The sequence below is a fragment of the Somniosus microcephalus genome, chromosome 1 (assembly GCF_052327205.1).
Source record: "Somniosus microcephalus isolate GS21.2 chromosome 1, FLI_Smic_1.0, whole genome shotgun sequence".
Lineage (NCBI taxonomy): Eukaryota > Metazoa > Chordata > Chondrichthyes > Squaliformes > Somniosidae > Somniosus > Somniosus microcephalus.
In genome coordinates, this window is record NC_140987.1 from 403,366,918 (window position 1) to 403,380,708 (window position 13,791).

The 13,791-nt window shown below is 49.9% G+C and overlaps 1 protein-coding gene across 11 annotated transcripts in view; it reads right to left on the reverse strand.

Annotated features, from left to right (window-relative positions):
* The window catches only part of LOC147125152 (uncharacterized), a 131,539-nt gene that overhangs the window by 13,896 nt on the left and 103,852 nt on the right, over nucleotides 1-13,791 (reverse strand). For 4 of the 11 annotated variants that reach the window (XR_015079672.1, XM_085998234.1, XM_085998265.1 and 1 more), the window contains 2 exons: nucleotides 5,788-6,379; nucleotides 1,572-2,568 (listed from right to left, as the gene is read on the reverse strand). The gene's annotated coding sequence lies outside the window, so the exon portion shown is untranslated. Of the gene's footprint in view, nucleotides 1-1,571; nucleotides 2,699-5,787; nucleotides 6,380-13,791 lie in introns of those variants that run through there. The other 7 variants (XM_085998263.1, XM_085998259.1, XM_085998268.1 and 4 more) reach the window with 5 other exon arrangements.

The window sequence follows — 13,791 nt, forward strand, 5'->3', positions numbered from 1 at the left end:
CCCCATGGCCTCCAGAACCGCATCTCTAAGCTCCTCGTACCCACTCTGCCCCCTTTTACACTCGTCAGAGAGGGATTGGAGGAGACTACTCTCCAGGGAGAATAGCAGCATCTTGGCCTTCTCAACATCATCGCAGTCGTTGATGCTGGCTGCCTGCTCTACTTCCCTGAAGTGGATCGAGGGGTCTCCCTTTTCGGAGAGCCTCGGGATATGGTTGACCATAGCCCTAAGCTGTTGGGTGTTAAAGGGTAATACGAACTGGTTATGGAGGGGGTCCCTCATTGTCGCCATTGGCGGGTGGGCCGAACCTCCGATGCCGTGCTGGGCACATTGGTCCCGGCTCCGACCTCTCTGGCGGGGGTTGCTCCACCTCCGCCTCCACCTCTGGCTTCACCCCCCCTTGCTGCCAAACCTCGCTGAAACTTGGCGCTACAGGTGGTGGTCGTGAGATCTCCTCTCTCTCAACCGGGTCGTCCCTGGGCACTACTGGTGACGTTGGAACTGTCCTCCCCTCATTCCCCATAAAATCTGTCTGGCCTGCCTTTGGGCTTATGAGGCATACCATGCCTTTTGCCTTCCGGAGGGCCCGGCTCAGATTTTCTATCCTCTCTTTACAGGGGCCGTGGTCTGACTCCTCAAACCCCTGCTCGCTCGCTAGCTTGTTCGCTGCCTTTACCTCCTGTACTTTCTCTTCCTGTTCCCTAATCTGCCTTGCCAAGCGGGCGTTCTTCTCCCGCAACCTTAACTCATTTCCCTTGGCCTCAGTGACTTGGCACCGTAGCTATTCCAACTGGGCCTTGTGTTCATCCATTAAATGCACTCTCTCCTGATTCAAGGCCTGCAAAGCCACTAATAACTTCTCCCCTGCAAGAGCCTTATCCTGGATCTCCAGGGCTGACTCCCTTAACTCGACTACCTGTGCAGCAACGAGCCTGTCCAAAAGCTGGACCTGCTTCTTGAAACACATCAGCCAAACTGCCTTCTCTAAGGACTTCTTGTGTTCCTTTCCCTCTGTCCACTTAGCTGCTGCATCTACCGGATGCCCAGCCTTTAACAGAGTGGTGATCCACTTCTTAGTGATATTCACCTTGCTAAATACATAATCAGAAATCCTTTCCTCCATCATGGTTTGCTCATCCGAACCATTGTCTACTGTATCGCAACCCTGTTGCCGGTGTCCTGCCGCAGTCGCCATTTCTGTAGGGGGTGGTGTGGTTGGCACGGCGCTCAGTCAGTTATGCCCCTGACTGTTTGTGAGCGGTTCGAATCGCTCCCACACCGCTGGGTTCTAGACACTGGACTCAGGTACAGGCGGCGATACAGAAAACTCGAGTAGATAGGTGGTTTGGATGTGAGAAAACCAAGATTTTACTGAAATAGAAATTAACACAGTCTTACGAGAAGTTACTAGTATAAAATTACAGGCAAATACAAAATAACTATACTTATACAAGGAATGGGGAACACACGGCACATCGAGGGAAAACAGTTATCTTAACAATCCCTTTATCCTTATCCCACCCCTTATACCTAACTAGATTAAGCTATGAGGGGCCAGAATTCATGCTCACCAATCCAAAATCTGCTAAGTTCAAACAGCGGTGGGGCTTTGTGTTCGCTCTTTGTGCTCTCTGGGGCCTGCCGTCGTCACGTGGTCTCGGGATGCTGCAAGGGCGTCGTCCAGGTACAAGTACCCCATGGTTAAAGGCTTTGCTTGGGTACTTTACCTCGCAGGGATGATGGTTCCTCTTCCTCGGGCAGCAGTTGGAGTTTGCATGAAGATAGTCGAAGGTCGGTTGGATTGAAGGCCCGATTATTCAAAGCGTTCTTCAATCATCTCTCAATTCGTCTTGTCTCACCACCACGCCTCGTCTCGTCCCGCCTTGCCTGGCCTGGTTTGTCCGTGTCCACCTGGTGCAATGCCGGGCATCCCTGATGGGGTGGGGAAAGGCACGGGCAGTGGCCAGGTGGCAAGTTCGGGAGGGGGAAAGAGCAGCAGCCACGAGGGCGAGGAGCAGGAGCAGGAGCCAGAGCAAGAGAGCGTCGGTTGTCAGTCGGCCTACAATTATACTCCTTCGGATGGCCCTTATCTGTGCACCAAATCAGGTTAGTTCATTGTCCCAATCTTGGCGGGCTAGTTTAAATAATTGTAGCAATCTAAACTAACTGTTTTTAGATGGCCGGTGATCGCACCTACTGGCCTGATGTCTGAGCTGTATTGCTATTAATGCATCTTAATCGGCCTGTCCAGCCTCGATGGCTTCCTTAAGCTGTTTCCGATTATTTATGCAAACAACTTGATGGCCTCAAGTATAGGCCTAACTGGTTTTGGTCTGTCTATGATTTGGCTTAATGCATATTCAGAGTCCTGCTGTCTGTTCTTCAAAATACAAAAGTCCTTCTTCACAGAAACTGCATTTTAGGTTTCGATTTCGCCAAAAGCTGCTTGTGCCACAGAGTCCAAGCTTTTAAAATCTTGCAGGCTTTTGGCCACGAGGTGCGGACGCCATCTTTGGGTACCCTTTTTCTTAAAATGTCCACGCAGGGTCCCTTTTTATTAATAATAACCTTTGGGGAAATATGGAAATGTTGTGAATCTTACAAGGCCTACTGCTGGGTGCTCTCCCACCCAGGCCTACCGCTGGGTGCTCCACCCCCCCCAGGCCTACCGCTGGGTGCACCACTCCCCCCAGGCCTACCGCTGGGTGCTTCACCCCCCCCAGGCCTACCGCTGGGAGCTCCCCCCCGCCCAGGCCTACCGCTGGGAGCTCCCCCCCCACCATGCCTACCGCTGGGTGCTCCCCCCCCCGCCCAGGCCTACCGCTGGGTGCTCTCCCCCCCAGGCCTACCGCTGGGGGCTCCACCCCCCCCAGGCCTACCGCTGGGTGCTCCCCCCCCTCAGGCCTACCGCTGGATGCTCCCCCCCCCCAGGCCTACCGCTGGGTGCACCACTCCCCCCAGGCCTACCGCTGGGGGCTCCACCCCCCCCCAGGCCTACCGCTGGGTGCACCACTCCCCCCAGGCCTACCGCTGGGTGCTCCACCCCCCCAGGCCTACCGCTGGGAGCTCCCCCCCGCCCAGGCCTACCGCTGGGAGCTCCCCCCCACCAGGCCTACCGCTGGGTGCTCCCCCCCCGCCCAGGCCTACCGCTGGGTGCTCCCCCCCCGTCCAGGCCTACCGCTGGGTGCTCTCCCCCCCAGGCCTACCGCTGGGTGCTCCCCCCCCTCAGGCCTACCGCTGGATGCTCCCCCCCCCAGGCCTACCGCTGGGTGCTCTCCCCCCCAGGCCTACCGCTGGGTGCTCTCCCCCCCAGGCCTACCGCTGGGTGCTCTCCCCCCCAGGCCTACCACTGGGTGCACTCCCCCCCCAGGCCTACCGCTGGGTGCTCTCCCCCCCAGGCCTACCGCTGGGTGCTCTCCCCCCCAGGCCTACCGTTGGCTGCTCTCCCCCCCAGGCCTATCGTTGGGTGCTCTCCCCCTCAGGCCTGCCGCTGGGTGCTCCACCCCCCAGGCCTATTGCTGGGTGCTCCCCCCCCCTCAGGCCTATCGCTGGGTGCTCTCCCTCTCAGGCCTGCCGCTGGGTACCCCCCCCCCAGGCCTACCGCTGGGTGCTCTCCCCCCCAGGCCTACCGCTGGCTGCTCTTCCCCCCAGGCCTATCGTTGGGTGCTCTCCCTCTCAGGCCTGCCGCTGGGTACCCCCCCCGCAGGCCTATCGCTGGGTGCTCTCCTCCCAGGCCTATCGCTGGGTGCTCTCCCCACCAAGGCCTACCGTTGGGTGCTCTCCCCCCCAGGCCTACCATTGGGTGCTCTCCCTCCCCCAGGCCTATTGCTGGGTGCTCCCCCCCCGAGGCCTTGCACCGTGCACTCCCCTGAGTTAGGCGGTAGGCCCATTTAAAATGCTAATCGGGGTCTGATGACGTCCAGTGGACCCCAATCACTGTTATTAGCCCTAACTGAGCACAGCGTGTGTTGTATCAGCTGTTGGCCTAGCCTGAAGGGATCCTGAAGGTAAGTTGCTCTTTATTTTTGTGCCCCACCCCCCAGACATCAGAGTCTCTCTCCATTCCCCCCCCACCCCACCCCATGGACCTATTTTCCTGCAGTCCGGAGGCCAGGTGGCCCGACAGATATTGTGGTGGTTTAGAGCCAGGGACATGCCCCGGGGCATTTGATCAATGTCCGCAACCCACCGCCCCGATGCTAACGGGGCCCGGCCCTCAAATTGGAGGCCCCACCATGAGCAGCAAGCTGATACTTTCCACCAGCCAACCGCCCAAAGTCTGCTCGGGTGAAAATGCACCACAATGTTTTTAAAACAAATATTATAATACTGCAGATGCTGGAAATGTATAATGAAAACAGAAAATCCTGCAAACACTTAGCAGGTCAGGCAGCATCTGGAGAGAGGAAGGTAGGGTTAACGTTTCAGGTCATGACCTTTCGTCAGAACCGGGAGATGCTACAGATGAACAGTTTATCAGCAGGAATCGAGTCAGGGAAAAGGGGGTGGGAAGAATAAAATGAAGAATGGTTTTTGATTAGGTGGAGGACAGGAGATAATTAAATGACAGAAATGATAATGGTAAAAGACAAAAGCAGGTAATAGACAAAAGGAGGTAATAATAGGAGAAATGAGAGAAAATTAAGGATGTGTCCAGGACCCAAAGGATATGTAAATGGTAACAGCAGAACAGCAGAGGAGGAAAGCATGGAAAATCTGGCAAAGCAGAGAGGTTCCAGTGGCTCAGGAGTGTGCTGTAAGAAGAAGACAGGCAATATCAGGGGTGGAGACCACCCTGCTGACCGTGTACCGATAGGGGATCCAGTGCTTGAGGAAGTTAGAATTCATCCAAGTCTGAAAGTTGAACATGCAATCTGACAGCACAGAGGCAACTGAAGAGTCGACAGAAGTGGTGGGGATGGTAGGGGGCGTAATTGGCATATATGTAGAAACTGATCCCATGCTGTGGATGATGCCACTGAGGTGCAGTATGTAGATGAAGAAGAGGCAGGGGCCAAGAATACATTCTTGGGAGACTTTGGAGGTGACATTACAACATGGGAAGAGAAGCCATTGTTGGTTGCTCTGGCTACATTCCAATGGGGAGGAATGGAATCATACGAGGGCAGTCCAATGGAGTTGGATAATGGAGGAGAGGCATTGGAGGAAGATAGGTGTGTTCAATGGTATCAAACACTGTGGAGTGGTCAAGGAGAATGTAAAGGGATAATACACCATGGTCACAGTTGCAGAGGATGTCATTTGTGACTTTAGCTGAAGCTTACAGTTTTCAGTTAATAAAGTTGTGAAAATGGAAATCCCTTTGGGTGTTTCCATTGGGCTGTATGAATTAGGCCAATTTTGTGAAGGAGCAAAGTTTCCAGTTTTAATGGCACTTCCATCAATACCCAAAGATCTGAATTAATAGGTCACGCTTCTTCTAACTGGACATATCAGAGAATCCTGATTTTGGCACCTCTGCTTCACTAAAGAAGCAGTGATCAACCTACATTATCTGCTCCAGGATGACCTACAGACAACTTCAAGGACTAAGATGGCTCTCTTCAGGTTGTGAAAATCACGATAGCATTAACATTCTATGATATAGGATCTTCTCAGGCCATCACTTGGAATAAGCCAGTTTACAGTGTATACTTGTATAAAGCAAATGACTGACACCATGTTGACTAGAGGAAACAGCTTCATAACATTCCTTGTGGAAAGGAGACAGCAGCTGAAGGAAAAACTTCCATACGACAACAGAACACATTATGGTGAGGTACATACCAATCAGAGACATGAATAGAAAAGGGTTAACATGTTAACTGCCGACTTCAGTAGTTTACGAATAGTGGAGCAGTACAGCAGAAGTTCCATTCTCTGTTACATCACCATTTCAATGAAAGGCAGATTCCACCTGGCATCTTATCATCTGTTCTGAGCCTTGAACAGGGTACTGCTTGGCACTAACCCATTGAGACTTAATTATAGCATAGTTTGTTGACCTTGAAAAAGAGAAAAGAAGCCAGAGGAAGTCAAAAGTAAGATGTTTACACCTTCACCCATGTCAATCAATAGAAGTTTTGTACAATTACCCATTAGTCACTACTCTTCAGTTTAAAGGTGTAAAGCTATACATGTGCCTCCTTTACATTGCCCCAGGATTTCAGGGGTTTCTCCAGCAAGAGGCACAGACCAAATATGGGAACACCATCACCTCCAAGTTTCTCTCCAAGTCGCAAACCATCCTGACTTGGACATGTATTGTCGATCCTTTATCGTTGCTGAGGAAAACTTCTGGAATTCCGTACCTCACACCTTCATGGAAGCAGCATCAGCACAAAGACTGCAGCAGTTCAAGAAAAAGGCCCATCACTACCTTCACAGGGAGGGGAAACAAAATGAAGAATTAACAGCGTCATCCACATCCCAAGAACAAGTAACAAAAAAAAAATCACACACACACATACACGTATTTACGCACATCACACACACACTTACATACTCATTCGCTCATTAACACTCATTTACACAAAGACACACACAGCAAAGAGCCTTCTCATTCAGCATTATTCTTCAATTTAGAAAGCAAAATAGGCAAGCATCCTGAAAAGTCCGATATCTGTGTGTGGTTGGTGTGATACTTAAAATCTATTAATGGAATGTGATTGTTTCTTGCAGTAACACCAAGCTTGTCAGGTAAGCACACATCACGCTGACAGAGATTATTGATTTTGCCTCACACTCTCCATCCACCCTCATTTTTTGCGGATTTGATTATTCCCTTCTCTCTGTTGCTATGGTAGCAGCTGCTAGCTATAGTTTGTTGGGGCAAGCTTTGTTTCTGCGTCCAGCTCAAACTTCATTTGGAGTGACAGAGATCTATCAGGAATAGAGATAGATTTAATCTAAATAATCTAAAGACGGTGAACAGGTTGTAACATAGAACATAAGAAATATAAGCAGTAGTAGGCCATTTGGCCCCTCAAGCCTGGTCAGCCATTCAATAAGATCATGGCTGATCTTCTACCTCATCTCCACTTTCCTGCTCTATCCCCATATCAGCTTAATATTCAAAAATCTATCGATCTCTGTCTTGAATATATTCAACAACTGAGCCTCCACAGCCCTCTGGGGTAGAGGATTACAAAGATTCACCACCCTCTGAGAGAAGAAATTTCTCCTCATCTCAGTCATAGAGTCATAGAGTTATACAGCACAGAAAGAGGCCCTTCAGCCCATCGTGTCCACGCTGGCCATCAAGCCCTGTCTATTCTAATCCCATTTTCCAGCACTTGGTCCATAGCCTTGTATGCTATGGCATTCCAAGTGCTCATCTAAATGCTTCTTGAATGTTGTGAGGGTTCCTGCCTCTACCACCCTTTCAGGCAGTGAGTTCCAGATTTCAACCACCCTCTGGGTGAAAAAGTTTTCCTCAAGTCCCCTCTAAACCTCCTGCCCCTTACCTTGAAACTATGCCCCCTGGTTATTGACCCCTCTACTAAGGGGAAAAGTTCCTTTCTATCTACCCTATCTATGCCCCATATAATTTTGTACACCTCAATCAGGTCCCCCTCAGCCTTCTCTGCTCTAAGTAAAACAACCCCAGCCTGTCCAGTCTCTCTTCATAGCTGAAGTGCTCCAGCCCACGTAACATCCTGGTGAATCTCCTTTGCATCCTCTCCAATGCAATCACATCCTTCCTATAGTGTGCCGACCAGAACTGCACACAGTATTCCAGCTGTGGTCTAACTAACGTTTTGTACAGCTCCATCATAACCTCCCTGCTCTTATATTCTATGCCTCGGCTAATGAAGGCAAGTATCCCATATGCCTTTTTAACCACCTTATCTACCTGTCCTGCTGCCTTCAGGGATCTATGTACATGCACACCAAGGTCCCTCTGATCCTCTGTCCTTCCTAGGATCCTACCATTCATTGTGTATTCCCTTGCCTTGTTTGTCCTCCCAAAATGCATCACCTCACACTTTTCATTTGCCACTGTTCTGCCCATCTAACCATCCCGTCTATATCATCCTGTAGCCTGAGGCTTCCCTCCTCGCTATTTACCACTCCACCAATTTTTGTGTCATCTGCAAACTTACTGATCATACCTGCTACATTCATATCTAAATCATTAATGTACACTACAAACAGCAAAGGACCCAGCACCAATCCCTGCGGTATACCACTGGACACAGGCTTCCAGTCACAAAAACAACCTTCGATCATCACCCTCTGCCTCCTGCCACTAAGCCAGTTTTGGATCCAATGTGCCTAATTGCCCTGGATCCCATGGGCTCTTACCTTCTTGACCAGTCTCCCATGTGGGACTTTGTCAAAAGCCATGTAGTCCATGTAGACTACATCAACTGCACTACCCTCATTCACACACCTAGTCACCCCCTTGAAAAATTCAATCAAATTGGTCAGACATGACCTACCCCTGACAAAGCCATGCTGACTATCCCTGATTAATCCCTGCCTCTCCAAGTGGAGACTAATTCTGTCCCTCAGAAATTTTTCCAATAATTTCCCTACCACTGATGTTAGGTTCACCGGCCTTTAATTCCCTGGTTTATCCCTACTACCCTTCTTGAACAATGGTACTATGTTAGCTGTTCTCCAGTCCTCTGGCACCTCCCCTGTGGCCAGAGAGGTTCTGAAAATTTGTGTCAGAGCCCCTGCAATCTCCTCCCTTGCCTCGCACAACAGCCTGGGATACATCCCGTCAGGGCCTGGGGATTTATCCACTTTTAAGCCTGCTAAAACTGCTAGTACCTCCTCCCTCTCAATACTAATTTGTTCAAGTATATCACAATCCCCCTGCCTGATTTCTATGCCTATATCACCCTTCTCCATAGTGAACATAGCTGCAATATATTCATTTAAAACCTCACCTACATCTTCCGGCTCTACACACAGATTGCCACTTTGGTCCCTAATGGGCCCTACTCTTTCCCTGGTTATCCTCTTGCCCTTAATATACTTATAAAACACCTTGGGATTTTCCTTTATTTTGCCCGCCAGTGTTTTTTCATGCCCCCTCTTTGCTCTCCTAATTTTTTTTTTAAGTACCCCCCTGCACTTCCTATACTCCTCTAGGGCTTCCACTGTTTTTAGTCCTTTGTATCTGTGAAAAGCCTCCCTTTTTTTCCTAATCCATTCTTGTATATCCCTTGACATCCAGGTTTCCCTGCCCTTGACCTTTACGGGAACATGTTGGCATTGTACTCTCTCTATTTCCTTTCTGATTGCTCTGATGTGGATTTTCCTACAAGTAGCTGATCCCAGTCCATTTTGGCCAAATCCTGCCTTATCATATTAAAATTGGCCTTCCCCCAATTTAGAACCTTTATTTCCGGTCCATCTTTGTCCTTTTCCATGACTACCTTAAATCTCACTGAATTAGGTTCACTGTCACCAAAATGCTCTCCTACTGACACATCTACCACTTGCCTGGCTACATTCCCTAGAATTGGGTCCAATATCGCCCCCTCTCTTGTAGGGCCTTCTCCATGCTGGCTCAAAAAGCTCTCCTGGATGCACTTTAAGAATTCTGCACCCTCTAAGCCTTTCACACTCTGATTATCCAAGTTAATATAAGAGAAGATGAAATCCCCTACTATTATTATCCTATTATTTCTACACTTCTCTGAGATTTGCCTACATATCTGTTCCTCTATCTCCCCCTGACTGTTTAGGGGCCTATAGTACACTCTCAGCAAAGTGCTTGCCCCCTTTTTGTTTTTAAGTTCTACCCATATGGCCTCATTAGAGGAACCTGCTAAGATATCATCCCTCCTTACAGCAGTAATTGACTCCTTGATTAATATTGCAACACCCCCTCCTCTTTTACACCTCCCTCTGTCTCACCTGAAGATTCTATACCCTGGAATATTGAGCTGCCAGTCCTTCCCCTCCCTCAACCATGTCTCTGTGATAGCAACAATATCATACTCCCATGTGTTCATCAACACCTTCAATTCATCTGCCTTACTCGCAAGACTCCTTGCATTAAAATAAATGCCATCCAGCCTTGCCATACTCCCTTGGGCCATTACATATTTTCTCTGCCTTCCAGGCTGACTTGTTTTTTCCTTTATATTTGGTTGTGCATCACCCCCTACTATAGTTCCACTCCGTATCCCATCCCCCTGCCAAGTTAGTTTAAACCGCGCCCCCCCCCCCCAACAGTACTGGCAAACCTCCCCGCAAGGATGTTGGTCCCGTTCCGGTTCAGGTGTAACCCGTCCAACTTGTACAGGTCCCACCTTCCCCAGAAGCAGACCCAGTGATCCAGGAAACTAAAGCCCTCCCTCCTGCACCAACTCTTTAGCCACACATTCATCTGCTCTATCCTTCTATTCCTATACTCACTAGCATGTGGCAATGGGAGTAATCCAGAGATTACAACCTTTGAGGTCCTGCTTTTTAATCTGCTACCTAGATTCCTAAATTCTTGGTGCAGGACCTCATCCCTCTTTCTACCCAAGTCGTTGGTACCAATGTGAACCACGGCCTCTGACTGTTCACCCTCCCCCTTCAGAATGCCCTGCAGCCATTCAGTGACATCCTTGACCCTGGCACCAGGGAGGCAACATACCATCCTGGAGTCACATCTGTGGCCACAGAAACATCTATCTGTTCCCCTTATGATAGAATCCCCGATCATTATTGCTCTCCCACTCTTTTTCCTCCCCTCCTGTGCAGCTGAGCCACTCGTAGTACCATGGACTTGGCTCTTGCTGCATTCCCCTGAGAAACCATCTCCCCTAGCAGTATCCAAAATGGAAAATCTGTTGGAGAGGGAGATGGACCCAGGGGACTCCTGCACTACCTTCCTAGATCTTTTACTCTGTCTGGCGGTCACCCATTTCCTGTTTGCCTGTGCACTCTTTACCTGCGGTGTGACTGACATGAATCAGTCATTCATGAAAGAAAGACTTCTGAAATAATACTGAGCAGCCTGCGGGTGGTGCTGTCCAGGGAGAGTATAAATACTCGGGCACGGGCCCAGCTTGCGCAGGACATTCTTAACAGGAACTGGTGAAAGACACAACTAGACTTCCATGTTGTAAAACAGTTGATTAAAGCTTTGTTTAATGCTTAGACCAAGTGCCTAGTAGTTTTCTTACGTCAGTGACCACCTCATTAAACGTGCTATCCATAAAGATCTCAGCTTCGCGGATGCTCCACAGTGACTCCAGCCGCAGCTCCAGCTCCAAAATGCGGATTTTGAGTAGCTGCAGCTGGAGACACTTCCTGCACATGTGTTTGCCCTGGACACCTAAAGTGTCCTTGACTTCCCACATAGCACAGGAGGAGCACTCCACGCTGCTGAGCTGCCCTGCCATGTCCTACCCTTAATTTACTCCCTTTAAATGAAAGAATATTAAATACACTAGTGACCTTGCTTCACTTTACACACTACTACTCTAAACTAGAGACCTTACTTTTACTTTAATGACTGAACTGTAGAAATACTCACCAGGTCCTACTTACCAATCAGCTCTTTCCCTGGTTATGACATCACTTTAGCGGTTTCACAGTTGTTGTTGTTTGACTGCTCCCGCTTTCGGACTCTTTCCTTGGTGTAAAGTAAGAACCAATTCCCAACTCGCAGCACTCTGTTTAAACCGCACTCAGTCTCTGCGCTCGGCCTCAACTCAGGGCAGCTCTCACTGCTTCTGCTGCCGGTGAGTCTGGGCTGCTCTCTCACTCTCCCCCGCTCTTTAAATCCTTGGTTTCCGTGCTCAGTCTTCACCCAGGGCCGCTCTTGCTGCTGATGCTGCCGGTGAGTCTGGGCCGCGCTCTCTCTGTGCCCCGCTCTTTAAATCCTCATTATCTGTGCTCGGTCTCCACCTAGGGCCACTCTCGCTGCTGCTGCTGTCGGTGACTGTGCCCGCTCTCGGACTCTTTCCTTGGTGTAAAGTAAGAACCAATTCCAAACTCACAGCACTCTGTTTAAACCGCACTCAGTCTCAGTCCTAAATGGCCAGCCACTTATTCTGAGACTGTGACCCCTGGTTCTAGACTCCCCAGCCAGGGGAAACATTCTCCCTGCATCTACCCTTTCAAACCCTGTAAGAATGTTGTTATTACAATGAGATCACCTCCCATTCTTCTAAACTATAGAGAATATAGGCCTAGACTACTCAATCTCTCCTCATAGGACAATCCCCCCATCCCAGGACCCAGTCTGGTAAACATTCGTTGCACTCCCATTATGGCAAGTATATCCTTCCTTAGATAAGGAGACCAAAACTGTACACAATACTCCAGGTGTGGTCTCACCAGGGCCCTATATAATTGCAGTAAGACATGTTGGCCTAGAAATTGAGTGGGCTTAGCGCCCAATTAGTGGCGCTAGAGGGCCTTGCACCGGACTTATAGCCGTTTTGCAAATTGACTTGGGCCTTACCATCGGCATTAGCCGGTAGCGCTGCGCCGGCACCGATGACGTCATCGGTGTGCGCAGCGTCCCGGTTGCCGTGGTAACCCGGCCCCAAGCCCAAATTCAGTTGCGCCCGCCTCGCCCGTGGCAGGCGCAACTAACGAATGTGAAAAGTGTTCTTACACGCCTTTGCGCCGGCGCATAAAGGTGGAGCGGCGGCCGGCCGCGTTCCCGGCGGCCGCCTGCCCGCACCTCCCTTCCCGGACTCCTGCATCACCCCCCCCGCGGCCCTGATGAGTGTGTGCTGCGAGCCCGGCACTTCCCCGAGGTGCCGGGCTCAGATGTCGGGGGAATCCGCCAGACAGTTGTCGGCTGCAGGCAGCTCCTCCTTAACAGAAGGAGGAGGCCTGCAGTTCCCCAGCCTGCCGCACCGCATCGGGTGCCGCAGCGGGGGATTAGCGCCGGGAAACCCAATTCAACGCCCGTTTTCAGGCGCTAAAACCCTCCTTTAGCGCCCGCCGCCGTCTGGGGCCGGCGCAACCGAATTTTCGTCGGGCGCTGCCGCATTAACGCTGGCGCAAAATTTCTGGCGCTACAGCCCTGGCGAGCCCACAACCCAATTTCTAGGCCGTTTACTCTTATACTCAAATTCTCTTGAAATAAAGGCCAACATACCATTTGCTTTCCTAATTGCTTACATGTTAACTTTCAGTGATTTGTGTACAAAGACACCCAGGTCCCTCCGAACACCAACATTTCCCAATCTCTCAGCATTTAAAAAATACACTGCTTTTCTATTTTTCCTACCAAAGCGGATAACTTCACATTTCTCCACATTATATTCCATTTGCCATGATCCTGCCCACTCACTTAGCCTGTCTATATCCCCTTGAAGCCTCCTTGCATCCTCCTCACAACTTACATTCCCACCCAGCTTTGTATCATCAGCAAACTTGGATACATTACATTTGGTCCCCTCATCCAAATCATTGATGTAGATTGTGAAGAGCTGAGGCCCAAGCACTGGTCCTTGCGGTACCCCACTAGTTACAGCCTGCCAACCCAAAAATGACCCATTTATTCCTACTCTCTGTTTTCTTTCCGTTAACCAATCCTCAATCCATGCTAGTATATTACCCCAATCCCATGAGCCCTAATTTTGTTTAATAACCTCTTGTGTGGCACCATATCGAATGCCTTCTGGTATTTCCAAATACACCACATCCACTGGTTCCCCCTTATCTATTCTGCTAGTTACAACCTCAAAAAACTAACAGATTTGTCAAGCACGATTTCTCTTTCATAAAACTGCCCAATCCTTTTATTATTTTCTAAATGCCCTGTTACGACATCCTTAATAATAGATTCTATCATTTTCCCGACTACTGATGTCA